Source organism: Ceratotherium simum, chromosome 24 (assembly GCF_057802395.1).
Source record: "Ceratotherium simum simum isolate JZ-2026a chromosome 24, ASM5780239v1, whole genome shotgun sequence".
Classification (NCBI taxonomy): Eukaryota; Metazoa; Chordata; class Mammalia; order Perissodactyla; family Rhinocerotidae; genus Ceratotherium; species Ceratotherium simum.
The window spans coordinates 36,470,183-36,482,324 of record NC_141923.1 but is presented as its reverse complement, the minus strand read 5'-3'; positions in this window follow the sequence as shown (position 1 = coordinate 36,482,324).

Below are 12,142 nucleotides of genomic sequence, written 5' to 3'. Positions count from 1 at the left end.
ATAATTGAGAGTGCTCATTTTAACTTCAAAAATGGAAGGGACTGCTATGTGTTAAGGTAATCAATACTTAAGGTCATTAAATCTTTTTACAATACATTCAGATGGTCATTCCACAGTCTCTAGTAAGAGATTTGTGATTAACCATAAAAGTTAGTAGTAAAGGTGTCAGCTTCACATATTTTAATGAAAGTGCTATGATGTTGGTTCTGATTTTTTAGATCACTTTTCAGTCCCTGGCATTTGGAAGCAAAGAAGAGCACTTCTAATGAACATTAAAGTACATTTTCTCCAAGCTTCAATGTTTCCATCACTTGAAACCGTAGGCATAAACTAGCCAGTAATTTTTAAACTAAGATCAAACCATATGAATCTGCCAATTTTTGACGTACAAAAAATGGCAATTTCATATGGTTCATCCTAATATGGTAATAAAGCTATATAAATGATTTTTTAAATAAAGCCTCCTAAAGATATTTTTAAACAATTATTTTTATCCAGATATGTTTGTTACATACAACAGTTTTTTGTCGTTGTTAGTTGGTTTCTAATCTGAGATTTACAAAGAGTTTTATAATGGCCCTAGTTCAGCCTCACTATGTTCTAAGGGAACCAGGAACATGGAAACATTAAGTATAAATTATGCAACCTGCTCTAGAAAGGAAACAGGTTTAAACAGGTTAAATGGGCAACTAAGGAAAGAGCCCCAGAGCTGAAATAATCCTTTTATCCATTCAACAAATATTTGTGGAACATATACTGTGTGTCAGGCACCATGCCCAGTGCTGAGAACACACCAATGAGTGATTTCCTCATGGAAATTGTGGTCCAGATTTTTACTTAATTCCACGTAAATATTCTCATGGGTATATTTTTTCTTTAGATTCTAGAAGACATTTAGCTTCTTTTTACATGTTTTTTCTGACACTAGTAAAATATTATTATTTATTGTTTTATATACGATATGACATCAAAAATATTATTTTTTGCAATGTGTGAGTTTACATTGTTATGAACCATTGTCACCCCCTTGCATTTTTTTTACCTGTAGTAAAATACATATAACATAAAATTTACTATTTTAATCATTCTGGTAATATGTTTTTTTGTCATCAAGTGTGTAAGGAAAGTGTTAAGTGTATGTGCATTTAATACTGTAGACCTATGTGCATTGGACATTGTAGACCTGTCTAATGAAGTACCAAAAGTTCAAAAAGTAGGAAACTAAATCAAGAAGACTAGTGTACCCTTTGGGAAATTGGCAATCAGAGCATGGTACCAACTTGGCAGCAAGTTCTTGATCAATATTTCCCAAACATGTTTGATCTCAAAATAAAGTGGGGATGAAAAATCAGCATGAGCTCATAAAATATAATAGGGATTTGGATTAAAGTAGACAGTAAAAATTGGTCTCAAAGAAAATGTAACTGCTGTTAGACATAATCAAAATTTTTTCCATATCACAAATATACATAATATAGGCTGAAGATTTTGGAATAGTTGACATATACTAATGTTTAGATTACATTGGTTAAATTGTCAAATCTGACTCTGCATTAACTAACAAATTGAGCACAAGTCAATTATCCTTCAGATGACATATGCAACTTCCCTTGCTCTTAGAATTGCCCACCACTTCTTAAAGACAGACTTTTGCATAACAAGATTAACAGAAATGTGCTTAGTATTTTTCTTACATGTATTTTTCAAATGTACTTTTGGAGAAAATATTGCTAACACCAGGTTTTGGGGTTTTGTTTTGTTTTTGTTGATTCTATTAATATCTTAGGACAGTATGGGAACATGGTTTTACATGACATGTAAAGCTGTAAAGGATTAATAAAAAAGGTTTTGGCCATGTGTGGCACCTCACCTAATTTTTTAAAAAGGTTTTATGAACACTGAGAATATCTTCCAATTTATGTGGCTATGAGTGATCTCCTCCAGTTCTTTACCAGATTGGGACATTTAAATAGAAAGCTAAGATGACCAGTTAATTAATTAAGGGGTTCCTTTTCTAGACTATAAACTCTGAGAGGAGAGAATCAAGCTCCTTGTTTACAGCCCTTAAGTACCTAGCATAATACCATGCGTATAGTAGACATTCAATAAATATCTGTAGAAAAAGGCAGTATGGCCTAGCCAGACAGCCCTGAATTCAAATTCTAACTCTTACCTCTTACCAGCTGAGCAGCCATAGGCAAATTTGTTAACCCTGTATTATATGATGTTGATAACTTGTTCCACAATTGCTATGAAAATTAAGTGAGATAATAAATATAATGTGTCCAGTACAAAGCATGGGGTCTTAACAGAGACTCAACGAATGTTAGATCCCTTCCCTTACTTTACATATTCTTCATACCAGAGTCAATCCTAGAAAAAAGTTATAAAGTGAATCCCCCTTCCACTTTCCCTTTTAGTGCCCAAAGACATTTCCACACGCGGTGTGTTACTTTGGGCTAAGGTACAATTCTTGGAGGTTCAAGTTCACTCTTTTGCCATTAGAGACAGTTTGTTGAAAAAGTGGTGACCTTTGAGGTTTCTGTCAGCTCAGGAATTCTTTCAGCTCATCATTCCCCCTTCTCTTCCCTACCAAATTTCAACTTAACCTGCTAAACTAGGCATCAGGGAAAACCTACTGCATATTGCCCAAGGCTTCCAGAGGCAATTTTCTGGGCACAAGCAATTAGCTGCCCTAGGCAAAATTGCACATTAGGCAAAGCTTGCCTCCTCCTTCCCCTGCAGTACCCACCCCCATACCTGCAGGGTTCCTCAGCTGCCTTCAGCCTGCCAGAGCACTCACACCCACCTACAATTTTGACTTCTACTCAAACCTCAAGCTCTAAATTTTCTCCTCTCTCTCCATATATAATTTTCTATTCTCTCTTTGAGGTTAATCTCAGCTAGGTTATACAAGGTAATTTGATTTAAAATTTTCTGACTGACATCTGCATTTTAAAGAAGAATGTGTTAGCATAAATGGTGAAATATTTATGGGAAATATTTCTGAACCCTTGGACTAAGATGATTTTGCTAGGCTACCAGATCTTGCTCTACCAGTTTATCTTTTCAAAAGAATAGAGGTCATTTCTTATAACCTTGCTTCTGAAATATTACCAAGCCTTGTGATAAATTAATCAATGCCAGTAGAGTTCTTAGATAACATGAAAGTCTCTGACTTTCTTTTTCTTATTACTCCCTCAATCTGTAATGCCTCACTATCCTTCCTTTATCTGTAAAACTCAGGGGTCTCAGACTGGTGGCCTAGGATTTTTATGGGGCCTGGATATGTTTTGTCTGGTATTTCAATGGGCCTATAATAGGCAACGAAGTGCATATTATTCTTATCCAGCAACACAAGCGGCTTACAGTTATTGTGTTGTATCTAGTCTACTGCATATATTTATGTTAAGTGCACAAGGCACTCGAGTTTGTGAACCCTACTCATCCTTCAAGACCTCCCATCCAAAAGTCGTCTTTTCTACGAAGATGTGAGAATCAATCTTTTGCATACTTACAGCAAGTTAGTTGCTAGTTGTATTAAACATAAGCACCTAGTCTGATACAGGGGCTCCAAATAGAATGGTTGATTGCAAATGAACCCCAATGGAGTATGTCTCATAGTGGAGATTTCAGACGGTGGCATCCAGGAAGTTAGAAGTATTTTGAGGCTGACCAGGATTTTCTGTGCCCTTAAATTGCCCAGTGTAGGATGCTAACTCCTTTCCATCTGAGAATGTCTAGTACAGCCTTCTACCTTCCAGTGGCTCTGGAGGCAGAACATACCCTTATATCCGATATACGTAGCATCAATATTTACACAAATTTCATTTGCATTGTGCAACATCACTTTTTCCCTCATGTATAAACTGAGCTATTTGGACCATTTGGACCACGGGCAGAACCCACTCCTTCGTTGCCTTTTCCGTCATCTAAGCAAAATAAGCAAAGGCAGCACATTCTGCCCTCAATTCCCTCTATTGCCATGCCTCTCCCAAGAGGGTGAACATAATAATAATGACAGTAATCACCCTAAAAAAAAAAAAAAAAGGCCTAAATCTAGTGTCTTGGAGCTTAGCTCTGGGTCTACCATTCAAGAACCATTCTCCTGGTATTAGTAACTGAACCTCCTTGGCCTGGAGGTTGAAAGAAGATATTATTCTAAATCTTATTCTTTTGCAAACAGCATAATGGCAAAATTCCAGCATAACAATACTGGACATTTACATAATGCCCTTTTTCACAGGCATTCATAGTGCTTTGCAAAATTTCTTATGCATTTTTTCAATATTAGATAAGAAGAGAGGGGGAGATGATTGATTTTAGATAGGCAAAGAGGGATAGGCAAAGCCCGAATAAAAAGAAGAAAGAAAGAAAGTGTGAGACAGAAAGCTTAGCAGTGGATTTCTAACTCTGAACCTAATGTTCATTCTTTCCACTATCCTTCTGATGGCAAAGGGTTTTTTCTTTTCTTGAGTCTGTTATTCAATAGCACCAAGTGAATACTGAAATGCAAAAGAAGAACATTGAAATGGCCCTTAGAATTGGACACAGACAAGAGACGTGTTTAGAAGGCAGGGTTTACGAAAAATGGGTTGCAAATAAGCCAATTTTTAAAAATTAAGAAACAAATAGCAAATCAGAATTAGGGGAAAATATTAAATACCCACAAAACAAGCTGCTGCTTTGTGTACCCTAATGATAGAAGATACAGGGAAATGTTAGCTAAAAAAAGACCAGACCATCCTTAAATAACCTAGAGGTAAGCAGTAATAAATTATAATTCATCTGATAAATTTCTCAAAACAAAAATACATCCAGCTTGGACTCTAGAGATTTTTCAGAGTACTAGATTTAGAAGAGAAAAAAAAAGTACTTGAAATGGAAAAGTAGGAGGGAGACGTAATATACAGAGTGATTAAAGTCTGAGTCTGATTAAAAAAAAAAAAGCAGTAAAAAGAATTCGTGGTGTAATAATAGCCTCAGAGATTTAAAAATCGTTTCCTCAAATATATCTGGGGAATAAGAAACACTGAAGAGAAAATAGGCACATTAATAAATGACGAATGAGAAGAAATGAGATTTTGCAATAGTTGGGCTACTGAACTGCTTTTTTTTTTTTTTAACAGATCTTTTAACAAGAAAAACAAAAAAGGGACTAAAGACAGAGAAGGAACAAGACTTGTCAGCAGAACGCTGATAAATAGCAAGTAAGGGAATTCAGTCCTTGCAAAAAATAAGGCTTTTCCAAATCAGCAGACTTGGGGGTTATGCCTTTTACTGGGGATAAGAAGGAACTGAGTAATTGATATTCTGAACCACATTTTCTCTTGCATCTTCTTCTAGCCAGGATGATCAAATCATATTATAAACCCCAGAAACTGCTTTAACTTCATGCAAATCACCTGCATTGCATTCTCACCCCTAATATCCTCAGATAATCTCACAGGCTTTTAACAAACACTAATTATCTGCTAGTGCCAAGCACTGTACTAGGTGCTGCCAATACAAAGGCTGAAACATTAGCACCTATTCTAAATCATCAAGCTTACCTTGGGTCCCTCAGTTTTGGTTCAGGACCCCATCTACCTTTCAACATGCATACATACATGCTAAGGGACACACACACAGTATTTACTTGAAAGCATACAAGTCAATATATTCTTCCTTTATATGACATTTACCTATCTTCATTCCTAAATTGAGGACCTAGGAACTAAATTCCTGTGACCTTGAACAAGCCCTGAAGCTCCCAGAAGGTCAATCAACATTCTTCTAAAAAAACATTAACAGTTTTAACTGAAAAAGTAATTAATGTATATGGTTAAGATTTAAGACTTTCAAAAGGATGGATATACAATTATAAGTATGTATTCCTCTCATCCAAAATCACCAGTCCCCTTCCCCAGAAGTGATCACTATTGAATTCTTTATGTAGACTTTCATATACTTTTCATATACAAACATAGCTATACAAATGTCTTTTTCTAAAAGAAAACATAAACAAGAGCTGATTTTAAACACTGTTCAGCATTTTGCCTTTTTTTTTAAGTTAACACTGTTATCTGGAGCTGCTTTTCATATCAGCACATGGAGATCTTTATAATAGCTGCATTTTTTTTAAAAAGCTGCATAATATAGTATTTTATTGTACAGATTACTATAATTTACTTAACAAGTCTCCTATATTGCACATATTGATTTGTTCCTCTTTTTTACTATTACAACAAACTATGTTATTTATGCATCTATAAAAAGGAGATAATAATATACTTTTGTGCAGAGTTAATGCAAAAATTAAATGAGATAATTTACGTGAAAGCATCTAGAATGCCTAGCACATGTTAGGTATTTTTGGTATGTGTTAGCTAAATAAATGAACTGAATGAGGGAGCAAATGAACCAACAATACTTCCGAGTTTGTTTCCTGTCTGATGTCCGTCTCCACCCACTAGAATGAGAGCCTCATGAAAGTAGGGATCAATCTTGTCTGTCTTCATTCACTGCTGAATTCCTAGAGCCTAGAACAGTGCCTGCATAGAGTAAATGTTTACGTAAATAATTGGTTAATGAATGAATAAATATCATCAGCCATCCTTCTCACTTTCCTCTGACCCATAGTTTTAATTTCAAGGTAAAAGAGCCTATTTAAGGGGCCTGCCCATGGCACAGTGGTTAAGTTTGTGTGCTCTGCTTCTGCGGCCCAGAGCTCAAGGTTCGGACCCTGGGTGCCAGCCTACACACCACTCATCAGGCCATACTGCAGAGGTGTCCCACATACAAAATAGAGGAAGACTGGCACTGATGTCAGCTCAGAGACAATCTTCAAGCAAAGAGAGGAAGATTGGCAACAGATGTTATCTCAGGGCCAATCTTCCTCACCAAAAAAAAAAGAAAAAAAGGCTTATTTAAGATGACTGTGCAGCCTTCTTTCAAGTGAGATTATTTGTAATTTGATTCTGAGAAAAGTTCAAAAGCAAGGCCACTCCCAGACAGGTGTGAGACCCGGGCAACTCAACCTGTCCTGCCTGCCCAAGCTAATCTCACTTGAAAGGAGGCTGCACTGCCGGCAACTTTCATAAGCCTCTTGGGATATCAATTTAGGCAGAATTTTTGAAAGTGATTTTAATTACATTCAGAAAAGAGGAAGAGGTGCGACACCCACACGGCCTTGCCTCCAAGTCTGAGGCCCCGGGGTGGCTCCCCTCGGTGTCCTACCCAAGGGATGAGCCTGTTAAAGGCAGCCAGCGTTTGTGAATTAATCACTATTTTCAAATATAGATCAAAGTACAGTCAAGGATTTCTGCATGATAACACTACACTCACCAGCATTGCTTTCTTAATTTGGAGAGAAAGAATTGGAGTTAGAGAAAGTTCTCTTAACCCTGGGTGCACCATGGGAATATGTTCCATATGGGAACGTCATCTGTCCTGTGTGTCGCCAAAAGAAAAAAAGTTGACAACCACTGGTCTAGACTAGGGCATTTCAGGTCACGTGAGAATGTTGGTCAGATTTCTAGAGCCATGTAATTGCATATCTGGGACGACCAATGTCTTAGGTTGGGGATGACAGTATAACTCAAATAAGTTGTGTTGGGCCTCACTTGTTTCACTCTCAATTTGTTCTCATATTCAGAGACACACTGTTGGGAAGTCACAAAGTAATTATGAGTACAATACTCTCTTCACTCCTTACTTCTTGAGTGGAGAAATATGTACCCCAAAGTGGAGAAAGCATTCTAAACCCAGATCAAGAACCTTTAAGTCCTTTTCCCGTTACTGTCCTTCTCAGTAGCCTCACACAGATGTCAGCTGCTCTCAAAAACACTCACTCTCAATTAACAATTCCTTCAAAACTCTACCCAACACCAGCCCACGGTCTATCTCTCCCTCACCTCCCCGAAAGCATTATCAATCAATCTGCTTTGTTCCTTACTCAGAGTCTTTGTGTGCGGTTGTCCCTTCTAGAGTTCAGTGCTGATTGAGACAAATACGCTTTCTTATCAGAATTATCTCCAAGTGACTTGAAGGACTTTTGTTTCTTCTGTCTTTTAATTTTATATTATTTTTTCTAAATATAGACGTTGCAATATTTTCTTCTTTTTTCTCTGTACTTTCTATTTTTTTTCATTAGCATTATTGATTTTGTAATAAGAAAAACATCTTTAATTTTACAAGTTTCTACATGCTCATTAGAGAAATTTTGGAAAATCCAGAAAAATAGAAGAAAAATACAGTCACTGAGAACACCTTGATTTTAGTGCATCTTGTTCAGTCTTCTAAACATACACATACACATAGACTCTATTGTTCTGTATTCTTTTTTGATATGATATTTTGAGTATTTTCTCTTTTTATTAAATATCTTTCAAAATACGATTTTAATGGCTCCATTGCATTCCATTGTATGGATATATCAAATTTATTCACCTATTCCCTTGTTGTTAGAATTTAGATTCTTTCCAATTTTTCATGACTTTATAATGAATGTTTATTCATCTTTGCATCTATGATATTTCCTTAAAATGGATCACTAAAAATTAGCATTCCTGAGCCAAATACAATAAATATTTCTTGAAATTTTATGAAAATTTTCAACTGTACCCCAAAATAGAGAGACCAGTCTAATGAACTCCTGCACACATATCACACCACAATCAACGTTTTTCAAAATTTTGCAACATCTTTATTTGTAAAGTTATTTATATGCAGTATATCATCTAATTGCTTTCCAGAAATGTATCGGTCTTCACTTTCACTAGCACTGCGAAGCTCCCACAAGTATTCTAACCAGTATTGAGCTTTTTCAATATCTAATCTTTGATGGGTAATTTGGTCAGCTATTTCAAACCTAAGTTGTCAGAATTTGGCATTGCGTTGTCCTACCAGTCCAGTCCAGATCCTTTGAGAATTCATTTCATCCCACAATGCAGTTTCTATTTTTCAAGATTGTCTGCCTATCTTCAATTGAGCAGAGGAGCTCAGACTTCAACTGACAGTCCTTCAGCCCCTGGAGAATGGATGTGAGCAGCAGCTCCCTGTCTATGAGAGTATCCTTGGTGTACTCAGGCAGCCCCGGCCCAGCTGATCATCTCGTTACTCAGCAGGGCTTACCGTGGGTAACGATGATTGAAGGTTGTTGGCAGCTTTTAATCTCATGCTAACAGTTTCCGTATGTCAGCCTTCTTCAAAGTCTGCATCTCTGCTGAATAGACTAAAATTTTGAACATATAATTAAACATGGCTTATTATATGCATTATCAAAACTAGGTTGGTCTATTTACAGACAAATTGAATATCTCACTAGCTTAATATTTTTAAGGCTAGATGTTTACAAGCAAAGAATTATTATTATTATATAAATAATATAATGGCGCTATGGTATACTGCAAAGATCACTAAGATGGGAATAAAGAGTCAAAGTGTAGACTTGACTCTGCTGTTAATTAGTTATGTAATGTTAGGTTAGTTTTTAAATCACTTAAGATTTAATTTTGCTCTTCTTAAATTTACTAAAATTCCTTCCAGTTCTAAACTCCCACAACTTAAAAATGTCTTGATATAACTCATTACCCATTTGCTATTAAAAATGCACTTTAGGGGCCGGCACGGTGGCACAAGTGGTTAAGTGTGCGTGCTCCGCTGCAGCGGCCCGGAATTCGCCGGTTCGGATCCCGGGCACGCACCGACGCACTGCTTGGCAAGCCATGCTGTGGCGGTGTCCCGTATAAAGTGGAGGAAGATGGGCATGGATGTTAGCCCAGGGCCAGTCTTCCTCAGCAAAAAAAGAGGAGGATTGGCAGATGTTAGCACAGGGCTGATCTCCTCACAAAAAAAAAAAAATGCACTTTAAAATATGATAGATAGTATAGTAGTTGTTATTACATTATCTGTGGGAGTAAGGTAAGTGACTGATAAATGTTTAACAACTGGCTCTCTGGGTAAAAAGCCCTAATATGTATCATTGGTCTAGTTCCATAGTATAAATACTCCTACCATAGGTGATTTAAAGCTACCAACTTGAAGTCATTCAGAGCAGAATTGGGAAGACATAGGCACAGTTGTCTCACAGGCCAGTGTGAGCTGGTTCTGGCACACCACTGGCCCTGCATTCATATGGTTTTCCATGTAGAATGCATTAAGCTGCAAGTAACAGAAAAATCCAGCTAGCAATGGCTTACACAATAATTACATTTTAATTTTTCACGTAACACGAAGTCTGGAGGGAGGTGGCTCAAAGGTTGTTTCAGCATTTCCACCATGTCTGGGTGCTGGGTTAGTTTCTTCATAATTCTCTTGGCCTTCCACCTAATTGTTGCAAAATGGCCATAGTACCTCCAAGCTTTCTGTCATTTTAGGACAGTGTCTAAAGTAGACAAGAAAAGGTAGAGACTAAATATACCTTTTCTTTGTTATTTTTTCCTCCTTTTATTAGAAAGGAAAAATTTTGCCCAGAAACCCCAACAGTCTTCCCCTTATGTTTCATTAGCCAGGACCAAATCACATGCCCACACCTATATCTATCACCAGAAAAGAGGATCTGAATCGCCACAATTGGTTCAGACCAACTGTGATTCCAACCCTGGAACTGGACACACGGAAAAAAGAGGAAGTGGCATTGATATAGACAAACGATGGGATCTGCTACACTCAAAAAGGTTTCAAGCTGAAAACTGCTGATGCTTTCAACTATCAATTCCAACGCAATTTGATAATATTCAATCTGTTCAATGGGCAAGACAAAAGAATGTATCTGTCTCTGTTTCATCATGATCACATGCCCAAGAATGGCTTTATAGAGGCCTTCCCAGAAGACCCATTAAGACTCTAAACCTTTAACTTCTTTATATTCCTAGAGCAGTATTATTTTTAAATGTCAATCCATATCATAACTTCCAAAGAAATTTTACTTAATTAATATGAACCCCTTAAAATGAAGCTTTGTGACAATTTGGACACAGGAGCCAATAGTTCCTAGTGAATTAAAAAATTTAGAGTTAATGTCTAATTCATAACTCAAGACTTTTGTTGTCATGATATGTTACTACGTAATGTGCTGCATTTTATTTTTTAGTAAATGCTGCTTGGCTTATAGATTGGTTTATAATACATGTACCCAACTAATAACACTTCATTTATGTAGAATAATTCTGTAGTTCAGAAATAATATTTTACTTGACGTCTCGTTTTGTAACATTCAGAAAGTTTGCTACAGTGCACCTAAACTGAAATTGGAAAGGGAATCTGATTTGGTATATTAAACAAGTCTCTGAACAAAACTTTTTGTGCATGGAAAAGAGCAGCTTATAAAGCCAGAAGATTCTCAACTTTGTCACCCAGGGCTACATAGCCTTTAAAAAATACAATCCCTGCTCAGACTTTGCTTCTTTATATTTTCCTAATTATCGTTTCTACTCCTCTAATCATTTATTCACAAGTACAAATGAAACAAAAAACAGAAAAAAATGCTGCTATGCAGAAGACTGGCTTAATAATATGACAAATGTCACCTGTTATTTTTAGTATTTGATCATTGAAGCAGTATAGGGGACAAGGGTACCTAATTTGGGATTTATTTTTATTTTATAGTGCCTAAAATTATACATGGTTATTACTAAACTAAGAAAATTACAGTAGAGGGATACTTGAGGTGGTTCAGCTTTTCCAGTTGAGGTGGTGAATGGGCCTATATGAACAGCTAAACCAGAATTAGAGAATTCTCTGTTCAGTTTAGACTATTGAGCCTACTTCTGATTCTCGCTATGCGATATGACTAGATTACCTAATTTGAGATGCATTATATACCCCATAAACCTTTACAAATTTTACATTTGATCTAGGTAATACTTTTTTATGTTCTCCATAATGCCTAACAATAGATGTCAAAAAATATCCGTTGTTTTGGGGTTTTGGTTTTCATTTTATTTTGAAAAGTGTTACCTCTGTTGCTCACTCTCTGACATACTGAATCTAAATCTATCAAATTAGGAAATGAGATCAGATTGACATTTCATATAATTTAGGCAGAATACTGCTTGTGTTATCTGGAGTTAAATGCCTTCTTTAAAAATGATCATCTCAATGCAATAAAAAAGAAAAACAAAAAAGAAAAGCTTACGAAACACACACACACAAAAGATTG